Source organism: Delphinapterus leucas, chromosome 1 (assembly GCF_059928025.1).
Source record: "Delphinapterus leucas isolate spDelLeu-1000000601 "Yukka" chromosome 1, BTC_Dleu_Yukka2, whole genome shotgun sequence".
Classification (NCBI taxonomy): domain Eukaryota; kingdom Metazoa; phylum Chordata; class Mammalia; order Artiodactyla; family Monodontidae; genus Delphinapterus; species Delphinapterus leucas.
Window position 1 is genome coordinate 163,701,751 of NC_143129.1, and position 11,191 is coordinate 163,712,941.

At 48.3% G+C, this 11,191-nt stretch overlaps 2 pseudogenes; both read right to left on the reverse strand.

The window, feature by feature from the left end:
* Positions 1–6,680: 6,680 nt before the first annotated feature.
* LOC149750794 (60 kDa heat shock protein, mitochondrial pseudogene) lies at positions 6,681–7,875 on the reverse strand (annotated as a pseudogene).
* A 14-nt stretch (positions 7,876–7,889) lies between these two features.
* LOC149750795 (60 kDa heat shock protein, mitochondrial pseudogene) lies at positions 7,890–10,850 on the reverse strand (annotated as a pseudogene).
* Positions 10,851–11,191: the final 341 nt, after the last annotated feature.

The following is an 11,191-nucleotide window of genomic DNA, read 5'->3' on the forward strand; positions in this document are numbered from 1 at the left end:
AAAATCTGAATCTTTTATGAATAACCTCATTTCCTTAGCCTTGGGTAGCAGGAGTCCCTTGAAATATGTTTAAAAATAAACAGGAAACCAACCTGGTCTGACGAGCCTGGCTCCGAGAACTTTCCTGGATACATTCTTTCTGCCGCGGAGGTTGGGCCTTTGCGGGAGTGAAGCACCTCTCTGGATCTTTCTGCTGTGTTTTCCAAACTAGGAAAGAAGAGATGAATGTTATTGTTTCATCTGATTAAATAGGTACCAGGTGTTTCTAATATTTCAAGTTTCTGAGGGCCCATTTGTCATGGTCATACATTAGGGTTTTCTGCCAATGAGGACCCAGGTCAGGCAGTCTCTAGGTCAGGAGCACACATCCATTGCACACCTACTGTGCACCAGGCCCTGTACTAGGCAGTGTATGCGTGTTGCCGCATTCGATCCTCCCCACAGTGCAGTGGCGAATATGTTTTTAATTTCCGTATTTCAGTTGAGGAAGCTGAGGTTCAGAGAGGTTGTGTAACTTGCCCAACACGCACAGATCACACAGCCTATACATGGTGAAGCTGGAATTCATTCGCAGCCCTATGTGAGTTTTTCTGCAAAATCACAGGGCCTTCTCATGGTGCTTTGGGTGCCTCACTTTTCCTATTTGACTGGTATCTTTTAAACTTTGTTTTGTTAATCTCACCCCACCATAAAAAAATACATTTTCCATCGCAACCCAGGACACACATATATATCTGCAGAACTAAAAGGAAAATGTCACCAAGTCGTATTTACCCTTAGTAAGGGTGAGGCACCCTGAAAATTTCTTTTCCAATTTTTAATGTTAGTTGCAACCTCGAAATCAATTTCACAAGTCTGTAGCAGGGAACAACCCACAATCTGAAAAGCGGTTTTAGTTATGAACTTCTCAAAAGCAGGCCCTTTCTTATTCTCTCTCTGACTCCTCCCAAGACAGCCCAGAACAGGATTTGCACACTGGTGTGTGCCAGCGTGTCTCTCTGGGTTTCAAGAACTTGGCATGTATTACTTCATTCAGACCTAACAGCAACTGTGTAAAGCAGGTACTACTACTAGCCCCATTTTACAGATGAGGAGCGAGAGTTGCAGAGAGGGTAGGTATCTGGCTCAAGGTCTCCTCGATAGAATGTCGGAGTCTGAGCGTGGACCCCAGCCGTGTTCATCTGGGTCTGGCATCCTATATTGCGCTGTATACTGGTTGTGTTCATACATGATTCTCCCCTGTGAATTTTCTCTCGTGTTTTCCAGACTCAGGGTATATAGTGCAAGGGTCTACAATAATCATTTGGAAGCGCAGTTGGTAGCTTTATAATGCAGGGTTTCTCAGCTTCTGCACAACTGACATCGTGGTCTGGATGATCCTCTGTTGTGGGAACCTGCCCCACGCACTGCAGGATGTTTAGCGGCATCCCTGGCCTCTACCCACTAGATGCTAGATGCCAGCAACCCACACACACACACACACACACACACACACACACACACACACGACAACCAAAAAGTCTCTAGACTTTGCCAAATGTCCCCTGAGTGCAAAATCACCCCCGAATGAGAACCATTGCTCTAAAGGAGGGAAAACTTTGGAACCACTAAAGACCATTCTAAGTTTTGCTACTTGCAAGTTCAGTCCCAAAGAGTAGCAGAGAGAGCTTTCAGTCAGGGGTCTAGTAGGAGACAGGAGCATACTTATTGCATGGCTTTAACTGAAGAAGGTTTAGTGAAGGGTCCAATTACAGAGGTAAAGGTGAGATTAAAGGAAACCCCAGAGGGTTTCTTTTTAATGATATTACCCAGAGAATGAATGACAGAGAGACTGTTACCACAGTAGAGAAAGGGCCAAAGGACAGAGGAGCAAGAGCCGGAGCCATTGAAGGGGGGCCGCCCGGCACAGCTGAGGAGCCTGACCACTGCCAAACTACAGTGCAGGAGGGGGCCCAGGAATCTGTCACCAGTGCAGGAAGAGGGACCTGGAAATATCACCAGTGCAGAAGGAGGGGGCCTGGGAGTCAGTAACCAGTGCAAGAGGAGGGGGCCTGGGAATCAGTAACCAGTACAGGAGACGGGGGCCCGGGAATCTGTCACCAGTGCAGGAAGAGGGACCTGGAAATATCACCAGTGCAGAAGGAGGGGGCCTGGGAGTCAGTAACGAGTGCAAGAGGAGGGGGCCTGGGAATCAGTAACCAGTACAGGAGAAGGGGGCCTGGGAATCTGTCACCAGTGCAAGAGGAGGGGGCCTGGGAATCAGTAACCAGTGCAGGAGGAGGGACCTGGAAGTATCACCAGTGCAAGAGGAGGGGGCCTGGGGGTCAGTAACCAGTGCAGAAGAGGGGGCCTGGGAATCAGTAACCAGTGCAGGAGTGGGGCCCAGGAGTCAGTAACCAGTTCAGGAGAAGGGGGCCCAGGAATCTGTCACCAGCACAAGAGGAGGGGGCCTGGGAATCAGTAACCAGTGCAGAAGAAGGGGCCTGGGAATCAGTAACCAGTGCAAGAGGAGGGGGCCTGGGAATCAGTAACCAGTGCAAGAGGAGGGGGCCCAGGAATCTGTCACCAGTGCAAGAGGAGGGGGCCTGGGAATCAGTAACCAGTGCAGGAAGAGGGACCTGGAAGTATCACCAGCGCAAGAGGAGGGGGCCTGGGAATCAGTAACCAGTGCAAGAGGAGGGGGCCCAGGAATCTGTCACCAGTGCAAGAGGAGGGGGCCTGGGAATCAGTAACCAGTGCAGGAGGAGGGGGCCCCAGGAATCTGTAACCAGATCTTGCCCTTCTCCCTCCCTCACATCTGCTGTGCCTCCCATCTGCCAACCCAATAGGAAACCAGCAACAAGAGAACAGTCTGCTCTATGCCCTGGGAAACTGACCAGTTTGACCAGTGGGCCCCCTTGTTCTGTAGCTGTCCACAGGGGTCTGGCTCTGGGGGCACAGAGCAGGGGGGAGAAGTTTAAAGAATGGACCTGGGGAGTCATCAGCACGGGGTCAGCTTCACCCACACTCAGCTTTATGGCATTAGAGTCTCAAGGGATGTAGGGCGCTTCAGAGCCAACAATTACCAGCTCCTGATTATATCGATGGATGTTTTGTCCCAGAGAAACAAAAACTAAAATTAAAATAAATAAAGTAAAATAAATCTAACTAACCTACAACACAGCACGTTCCATTCCTGTCTCAATCCAATCAGAATTTAGGGCAGTTCATAGCCAGACACAATTTTAACCAGTACCACGTGGTATCAGAGGATCTGAGTTCTAGGCTTGCTTTGCTGGGAGCTGGCTGTCGGAAGGTGGGCAATTGTATTTCATTTAACAAGCGTGTCCCATGTGACACTACCGCGTGACAGCACAGAAAGATGAACACAATGAGGCCAGTCTCTGCTCTCAAGGAGAGCGGATTCAAGAGAGGAACAGACATGAATCTACAACTTCTCTGCCACATGAGAAGAGCTATAGTTGAGACCTGATGAAGGGTTCTAGGACTGGAGATAAAGAAGCACTTCGTTTTGCTGGACACATTTAAGGAGAGCCGAAAAAGCGCAGTGACTTCAGTGTGAGTCTCAAAAAGATGCCAGACAGACAATGGAAAGAAGCATTCCAGGTAGAGCTGAAGCGAGGTTGCATGAAAGTGCTAAGTCTAAGGAACCACAAATATCTGTGTGTGTCTGGAGCACAGGTCAGCAAACTGTAGCCTGCAGGCCAGACCTAGCGCTCTGTCTGTTTTCATATGGTTCTTGAGCTAATAATGGGTTTTACACGTTTAAATAGTTAGAGGAAAAAAATCAGAAGAAGAATATTTCATAGCATATAAAAAATTACATGAAATTCAAATTTCAGTGTCCATAAGTAAAGGTTTCTTGGAACTCAGTTACACTCATTCATAGACAGATTGTCTACAATTGCTTCAGTGCTACCAGAGTTGGGTAGTTCGCAACTGAGACGATGGGCCACAGCCTAGTATATTTACTCACAGACCTTTTACAGAAAACATTTGCCGACCTAGAGCGAAGTCTGCAGTCCAAAGCAGTGAGGGGGGCTTCCCTGGTGGCGCAGTGGTTGAGAGTCCGCCTGCCGATGCAGGGGACACGGGTTCGTGCCCCGGTCCGGGAGGATCCCACATGCCGTGGAGCAGCTGGGCCCGTGAGCCATGGCCGCTGAGCCTGCGCATCCGGAGCCTGTGCTCCGCAACGGGAGAGGCCACAACAGTGAGAGGCCCACGTACAGCAAAAACAAACAAACAAACAACAAGAAAAAAAAACAAAGCAGTGAGGGGTAGCGGGGTCACGAGGCCGGAAAGAGAGATGGGGGTCTTGTCGTAAAAAGCTGCAGTAAAGCTGGGCTTGGTTCCATGGTGATGAGAGGTGATCAGAAGTTTTAACAAGAGGGAAGGTGTGATCATGTTTTCATTCTAGAAAAATCTTTGCTCTAGAATGAAACTAGTGGGGGACAGTTAAGAGTTCTGGAGAATGAGGATGATGAGGATCCAGAGTTTGGGCAGAGGCGGTGGAGAGGGAGAGGGGCAGACAGACCAGAAGGGACCTTTCCACGGCAAACCACCCTGGACTCAGGACTCATCAGATTTGGGAGTGAGGGGGCATGGGGAAAGCAGATGAATGCGTCAGGGGTGCATCTTAGGTTTCTAGCTTGAGTAAGTGAGTAAAAAAAAAAAAAAAAAGTACTATTCACCAAGGTAGCCTCTGGCACAGGGAGGTGGGGGATGGATTTTGCTTGAGACACATTGATTCTGGGACATCAGGGGTTGAGAGACTATCTAATAAGTACTTGGCTATTCTGTCCCTCTGTAGCTCAGAGAAGAAAGGTCTAGTCTAGAGATAAAGGCAAAGTAGAGGCTGAGGCCGCCAATCCCCTCTTAGGGCACGAGTCCTCCCCATGTGTGTAATATGGGCCCAAGAGAGTGGGCTTTTAAAGTGGGTTCCTTGGAGGCCAAGGGGTTCTCCCAGCAGCTGTTTTGCTAGGGGCTGAGCAGGTGGGATTTCCACCCCAGCTTCAACCAGAGAATTCTCTCTTTGACCTATTTGTAGCAGGCATTTACCTAAGCAGATTAAAAGAGGTTCCTGTACCTGGCAACCCCAGGACTTGAGGTTCTATAAGGTTCCTTCTGGTTTGGGAAGGCCACTGAGGTTGTATAATCAATCCCTCTGTCTCCAAGCGAGGAGTATTTCCAGTCCTTCTCAGAGTGTTAATTGCTTTCTGTTTTTATTTTTTTAAGCCTAAAGGGATGACAGTGAGAAGAGCCTTTTTTTAAATGCCCACAGTGGCCAATGATCACAAAGGGTGAGGGGCTTCCCCGGCAGGGAGGATAGCACCCCTCATTATTGCTTTCCTCGTCTGTAAAGGGAATAATATTAACCCCACAGGGCTACTGGAAATTAAAGGAGCTCCTGGTAAAATATTGGACACGTGGCAGTCACTCAAGAAATGGAAACTTGAAGCTTCCTACCCCATCAGTCACCTTGACCCCCTGTTTGTTATATGGTAAACCCTTGTGCAGTGAGAGCGAGCTGCCTGCTCTGGCTCCTTCTCACACGTGTTCCCTTTGCTGCCACTCTGACCTCATGATCATCTTCTAGTGTCCGTCCCTCCCTTCAGCCAGATCCCAGCCTGGCCCCGCTGTCCCTTCTTACTGCCTGTCTTGTCAAGTCAACCCTGGTGACCAGGAGACTGGAAGATATTCAGCTTTCTAGAAGTCCTGTGCTGAGTCTCAATTGTCTGCCAAATAAACTTTTCCATTTGAGAACAATTTGCATTTACTGAGATGCTTGAGGCTTTTTACGGTAACAAGCTGAAGCTTCTGTTTTTCACATGAACATGTTGCATTCTTACTTGTGACTGATCCACAGTCCTGGGCCAGAGCAAAAATGCCTCAGGTGTCCCATGGCTCAAGCTCTGACTCATCTGTCCTATTCTTGGCAGCCCTCTGAGCTGCCAGACCCTCACCAGCCTCATTTCCAGGTTTGGGCCTCTGGGGGCCTCAGCACAAGTCTCAGGAGCCCAGGGCCGGCTACCTACAAAGCCAAGCTCCTGAATTCAATCAAGAGGGAGCCTGGACTTCCCTGGCAGTCCAGTGGTTAAGACTTCACCTTCCAATGCAGGGTTCGATCCCTGGTCGGGGAGCTAAGATCATGCCTCACGGCCAAAAAACCAAAACGTAAAACAGAAGCAATATTGTAACAAATTCAATAAAAACTTTAAAAAATGGTACACATAAAAAAAAAAAAATCTTAAAAAAAAAAAAAGTGGGCCTGAACTGAAAAGTGAGCGTGAACACATATGTGATGCCCCTCACCTCACCAGGCTTCAAGTGTAACCCCTTCCTTTTGCCAGAAATTAATTCAAAGCACATATTCTGTAACAGTGGGTCATTCATCCACTCAGTCATCAAACCCTTATTGGAAACCTTCTATATGCCTGGCTCTGTGTCAGTCCCGGGATGCAGACATAGGAGCTCATGAGGCAAATGGCTAGAAGCAGACCTACTGTTCCCGTGTAATGAGGGCTTCAGCAGAGGTCCGAATGAAGCCTGGAGAGGGCACTGGCTACTCCCTGAGACGTAGACAGAGAGGCAGAGAAGAAGTACCTCTGAGTGAGGCCTTCCAACAAGAGGTAGCCGAGCAGAAAAGAGGAGAAAGGATGTTCCATGGAGAGAGGAAAGTGTTGCAAAGGCAACTGAAACCAATAACTGATGGCCATAGTGATTCCCTTAAACATCCTTCTTCCGGTCATCTCCTCCAGCTGACTTCTGGGAAGTTGTTCATGAAGACCGCTGCACAGCCCATTATTAATAGCAAAGCATGTCTCTATTCTTTCTCAAATTCTTTTCCCATTTAGGTTATTACAGAGTGTTGAGCAGAGTTCCCTGTGCTGTACAGCAGGGTTAGGGTTAGGGTTATAACTGAATCAGTGTGCTGTACACCTGAAACTAACACAACATTGTTAATCAACTATATTCCAATATAAAATAAAAATTTTTTTAAATAGCTCCTAGGAATTAGAACATGGACCACCCCCTATGCTGCCCCCCATCTACCATGCCAGGGTCCTCCTCTCCTTTAGCAATTCCAGCGGCACAGCGAGTTTTGCTGTGGTTAACCGAAAAACTGCACCAGCATCTCCCAGCAGAGCACTACTTACCATCTGAGTTGGGTTGACGATTCCTTTTGCCACCATATTTTAAAAATTGCCCAGCATGGTGCATAACCAGCTTCAGAGGAAGTTTGCAAAAATTTCTCAACTATCCGTTATCCTTCAACACCTGCATTCTTAGCAATGGTCATTGCCAGAGTTTTGAGTGTTCTTTGAATGATTTCTGTACCAATTTTTTGCTCTTCATTTAGCTGGATCAGTGAATCCAAGCCTGGAACGCACTGAAGCAAAGCATCCAGGTGACTCTTTTGTCAACAGCAGCTCTTGTGGCATTCAGAGCATCCGGGGCTATTTTTTTTTCATCGTCTTCCACGTCACCTGTCCTAGCAATCTTCAGCAGAGTTACTCCATCTGAAGTTTTGCCAGATGTTCATTTAGTTTTTCTTTTTCATGGTCACTAACAGTAACATTCTAACTGCTCAGTGATTTCTTAACTATGTTTCTCAATTTCAATATTGTCACCTTTTCCTTGCAAGAATGTGGCATCACCTTTGGTCACAATAACCTCTCCAGTTTTTCCTAGGTCATGAAGCAAAACCTCTTAAAGATTGAGGGTCCAGCTCACTTTTCCAAATACCACACCATCAGCGCATCAGCCTTGTTGGGTTCATTCTGTGACACCAAAACCTGGAGCTTGGGCTCTTATAACCCAAAAGCCAATTTTCATCCTATTCCAATTGAGTGTACTGAGGGCATTTTCAACAGTTATAACCAAAGACTTTCACTGGGCATTGGCAATTTCAAGAGTGGATACCAGAAAGCATCAGTATCCTGGAATCCCCGTTTCTGCACTTTTGATGTATTATTCAAGCAGAGAGATATGTAATCTTAGTCAGCTTTTGTGCCTTCAGTTCCTGATTCATCATACAGTGTTTTCCTGTCCTCTATTGTAAGCACACCCTTTGAATCTTTGTGGTTACATCAGAAATGATGTTGCTGATTTCTGTCTCCATTTTTAGACATTGTGGCAAACTGAGCAGTCTCTCCGGGGTTTAGCACAGGTTTGGGCTGCTTCCTTAGTTCAGCAGTTATAGCGTCAACACGCAGCCTCGCACCATTCCTGGTTTCCGCCGGATTAGCACCTTTGCTAATCTTCTTGAAGCCTTCCATGGCAATCAAGGGTGCCAGTGCAGTAGCAGTGGTGGTGCCACCCCAGCCTCTTCATTTGTGTCGGCAGCATCCCGATCTAGTCTGGTGTGATAGTTTTATATTTATCCTTTAAGTCAGTTGACCTGGCAACAGATACCTCATCTTTCGTTACTCTGAGGCATCTTCAGCTCTGTTCTGTAACCACTGTTCTTCCCACTGTTCTTCTCCGTAGTAAGGGCTTCCCCACCTGCTAGAAGGTCTACAGCTTGAAGCATTGGGTCTTAGGCATCTGCACCGAATTTTATATCTTTGGCATGAATCTCGGTGAGATGAGGATCCAGTGCGCCAGAACCTGGCTTTGTCCAGCAAAAGGCAGTGAGTAATAAAAGCCTTTCTGCAGGGCTGGTGACCAAGGCAGCGAGGCAGGTCCTCAATGACAAGGGAAGGGCAGAGTGCAGGATGCACACCCAAGTTTGCAAAGTGGCAACCAGATTGCCATTTTTAAAAGATGACTGTCTGCAACATTTTTTAAGATGGGCCAGAGACAGTGAATCGGTGAACCAAAACCAAGCAAAAAACAGGATGAGTTTAGGGCAGGAATGGCTTAGAACACTGAAAGAAGGATACACACTGGAGAAATTTTCTGAGGCTGAATGAACTGGATTTGGTGTGGATGTGGATGTGGGAGGACATGAAGGGATGGTCCAGCCAGCAGGACAGCCAGGTGATGGGGAAAGGCGAGTGATCAGGCTGAGAGCAGGGGCTCACTGTTGTGGAGGGAAGTCTGAATCCACTGGGATGAGAAGAAGCCATAGGTTCCATGCACTTCTCGGTCCCCAGAGCCATGGAGGCAGGTTAGGCCCCCCTCTCCTGTCTCCTCCACTAACAGGTCCTTGTCTCCCACTAGCTCGGCCCAATAACTGATGCTGCAGACTACAGAGGCATTTGTATCGCCAGATTCTTCCAGCTAAATGTGTACCGTGTGTTCCGCTAACCTTTACAACAGTGGGGAAATGTCTTGTAATTAACCAGAATATAAAGGATGAACGGAGCAGCCTGGCAGTCTCTGCTAGTCATTATCATTCAGAGGAGATGAGTGTACCTACTTAGATTTCCGTCAACCAGTTAAAGCCAGCACTTTTCTCTTGGGAGTCCTGACTTTGTTCACATACAGTACAAACACATGTATAAGTGTGAATTATATTTGTATGTAAAGGTTTGTAGCCATACATACACAGGGACGTAAATGTGTTCTTGTGGGTGCACTGGTTGTACACACGGATATGCATGCGTGCATGGATGTGTGGCGTGCATATGTGCGCCGGGGGTGTGCATTCAAGTGTAGCCAGGGCCAAGGAGCCAGCCCCAGGCTACACTTTTTCTCCACTGCGCCAGTAGTTACAGAATCCTCTTTAGAGGCGAGCGCTTCAGTGTAATACCATAGGTGCTACGCTAGTGGGCGCTCCGTGAATGAATGTTCAAACAAGAACAACTATACCTCAGAAATTCTCCAGGTCCTTGCTGTTTTGCCCTTGCTTTCTGCTTAGTTCTGTTAGCAGTGCGCTGTGGAGACCTAGAGAGAGAAGTACCCTTGTTCTCTGACCCTTCACACCAGGTCTGCCCTGGTCTGTCCAGCTAGTTCTTCTACAAGCTCATTTCAAGGCTGATTTCCCATGGTGCTCCATCTTCCATGGTCACCCACCACACACTTGGTAAGATGAAGACAAATTAGCTGTCTGTAATTCAGTGTGCGAGTGCTTCCCTGGTATTGCCAAACTACCGCGACCCCGGTATATGGAGGTGGTTTCTGGACACTAAGATCCCTGGCGATGTGGATATTGCCAGGTGGGTACCCCCCTAGCCAGGTCGCTTTCTGACCCATTCATCAGTTCTGGGGATGGCATAGGCCACCTGGGCCTGGACATATGTTTTTTGAGAGGTTGTGTTATTGGTGTGAGGAACCCCTGCCCACAGAGCTGTGGCCCCCACGTTTCCCAAGCTAATGTGGGGACCCACCAACAGCGTGGGTGACACAGCCTCTCAGACCTGGCTCAGAGGGGTAAACGGTCCCAAAGTTTGCATCTAAGTTAAGGAGCCCCCTCTAGCTTTTCAGGTTCCTTCTCAACCATTTCTTCTCATCACCTTAACAAACTCCATCCTGTGGTGAGTAGCAGGGTGCAAAAGAGGAAGAACGGAATTAGCTCCTGCTGGGAGGCATCATGACGTCATCCAGTGACTATTAAGCACTGGTGAGTCAGGTTAGACAGTCCTTCGTGGAGAGGACCGAGTAGACAGGATTGGAAGGATTCCCTCTGGGGCCTGGAGATGGGGGAGGGGCAGGAGCCTCTTTCTCAATGCAACCTTGAGAAGAGAGGAAGAGGGCTTCCTCTTAACCACCCCCTCATATCCACCTGCATCTCACCGTCCCCCTTCAGCAGCTACAACGAAAACCCAAGCAGTGTTTGCCCCTGGGAATGGCATCCACGGGGCACTGACCCCCTTCCTCACCCCCTCCCCCAGTGGACACGAGAACCTGAACAAGGGGCTTGGGAAGACTCTGACTCACCTCCTTCTCCGGATGCCCTGAGCCATCTTCCCAGACCTGCTCTCAGATGGGCTGCACTGGGTCCTAGAGACCCCTCTCCTGATCCCTGCGCATTGGTGGGGCACCCGGGAGAAGAGCTGGAATTGTTCTCGCGGTGCTGGGACCATTCCTGTTCTCTTAGGGATGTTGAATCAGAGGACGTTTTTTCCCCTGCCTCACCGTTATTAGCTAGGCTTGAATAATGCATGTTTCCCTATGAATACCCTCTGTTTGATAATGGGCCCATGTTAGTGTTCATTGGAAATTTTCCTGCTGGATACACATGGAGAGTAATGCACATTTATAAAAGGGATTTGAATGCACGAGGGAAGTGGTGACTCCGTGGAAG